Source organism: Neophocaena asiaeorientalis, unplaced genomic scaffold (genome assembly GCF_003031525.2).
Source record: "Neophocaena asiaeorientalis asiaeorientalis breed wild unplaced genomic scaffold, Neophocaena_asiaeorientalis_V1.1 scaffold280, whole genome shotgun sequence".
Taxonomy (NCBI): domain Eukaryota; kingdom Metazoa; phylum Chordata; class Mammalia; order Artiodactyla; family Phocoenidae; genus Neophocaena; species Neophocaena asiaeorientalis.
The window spans coordinates 2,156,221-2,158,362 of NW_020185321.1; the positions used below are offsets into that span (position 1 = coordinate 2,156,221).

Sequence of the window (2,142 nt, forward strand, 5' to 3'; positions counted from 1 at the left end):
AACCCCCACCTGTGAGCCAGGGAAATGGGCTTAGCTTCACCCAAACTACAGGGATAATCAAGAGGTCATTAGCAAACACACTGTAGGACTCCATTTGTATGACATTCTAGGGGAAAAACAAAAGGGATAAGAGTAAGGAGAGGGGTAGACTAGAAGGGAATGGGGACATTTTATGCAGTGATATAAATATTCTTTATCTTGATTGCACTGGTGGTTACACAACTGCATACATTTGTCAAAAGCTGCAGAATGGTTCACCTAAAAAGGTGAATTTTACTGTATGTAAAGTACACTCAATAAACATGAATTTTCCTTGCAGCCACTTAAGCTGAAGGCACTCTTTTCCCCATAGGGAATCGGTGTACAAAGGCTGCAAACAGCAGCCTCCTTGGTAGTGCATGCAGCCTGTGGCCTGTACGGGTTGCCCTAAGGGACCTTGTACATAGTCCTTTCCAGTGGACATTCATGACTGACATGCTGTCCCCAATCTAGGCTCCAGACAGGTATGTGAAGTGCCTTTGGAAAGCCCCAGGGCACAGTGGTCAGGGTCCACATTGGCCAAGTCATAATGTCCAGCTGCACAAAGTTGCAGATCAAGGAGCATATGATTGAGGCCCTAGGCAAGGTCGAGTTCAAGTTCCCTGGCTACCAGAAGATCTACATCTCCAAGAAGTGGGGATTTACTAAGTTTAATGCGGATGGATTTGAAAACATGGTGGCAGAAAATCGGCTCATCCTGGATGGCTGTGGGATCAAATACATCCCTAGTCGTGGCCCTCTGGACACATGGCCGGCCCTGCACTCCTGAGAGCTTTGGTACTGTCCCCTCCTTACTCATGCCCACCAATAAATCCTACTTTCCTGTCAAAAACAAAAACGCTGAATTTTAAATAAGAGTCTTAAAAGAAATATGTAGAGAAAACTTATAAGATTTTTTAAAGGAAAAAAGTAAACCTTGTGTTTCTGGATAAGACGACAGAACATTTTAAAGATGTTAATTCTTTCCAAATTAATGTACTGAACTAAACAAAATCCTAAATGTAATTTTATCCTAAATGTAAATGTAAACAAAATCTGAAATGTAACATAGAGTCTTAAACAATATCCTAACAGATTTGCAGGAGGGGGGGAGATATGAAACTTGACAAAATGATTTTAAAATTTATCTGGAAAAATAAATTACTGATAATGCCAGAGAAAGTTAAGAAAAAGACAATAATGAGAGGAAATTGCTTTTACTCCACACCTTTGACTAATAATTTTCAATCTGGATTGTGTATGTGTGTGTGGGTATGTGTGTGTGTGGGTATGTGTGCGTGTGTATGTGTGCGTTTATTTTGTTGTGGGCGATGGGCATGTTTCAAAGAAAGGAGAAGGAAACTTTACAAGAACTTTTCAGAAGAGAGGATGTAATTCAAAAATAATGTTAAATTCCATTTAGTTAATTTTCAAAATTTAATATATTTAAAAAATATATACATACATTAAATGAAGAGATTTTTATGCATCTAAGATGGAAAAAGATGGGTTTAATTTTTTTTAAATCTCTACTAAAATTAACTGGATTAAATAATGTGATATATTTAATTTTTTAATATCAGGAAATAAAATAAATATTTACCTAACTTTGGAACACAGACCAATTTCATCACCAAGAATGCTATCAAAAACACAAATCTTTTCAACCTTTGGGTTTTTTTTCTTTGTTTATTTGTTTGTTTGTTTTGTTTTCTCTGCACATAGTGATGTGCCAGGCATTGTACTAAGCATTTTGGGGGAGGGTTCCATAATAAAAGAGTTCTGTTTTTTCTAACTTGCCTTACTTGTTCTCTGTATAGAATTCAACAATATATAACATCACGAAAAAAAGTAGGAGTCATCTGAAGTCACATAACCTTGAAATGACCATTATTAACCCTTGGAATCATCTCTTCATTTATAGATTTTCTTTACCCATACACATATATGCATATATTCTTTCCATAAATAATAATATTACTTATGCCCTCCTGTCACTCATACTCTTACAACACCACACCCCATGTCTGCTCTGCCAGGTAACCCATGTTAACAACCTACAAGTTTCTCCATACTCATATAATTCTATACATACTTATACAAAGGATTCTCTATAATCCTATT

The 2,142-nt window shown here is 36.5% G+C and overlaps 1 non-coding gene across 1 annotated transcript; it reads left to right on the plus strand.

The window, feature by feature from the left end:
* Positions 1 to 313: 313 nt before the first annotated feature.
* On the plus strand, positions 314 to 448 carry LOC112392423 (small nucleolar RNA SNORA70). Its single transcript, XR_003001687.1, has one exon. It is a non-coding gene; the product is annotated as a small nucleolar RNA SNORA70 (small nucleolar RNA).
* The last annotated feature ends 1,694 nt before the right edge of the window (positions 449 to 2,142 follow it).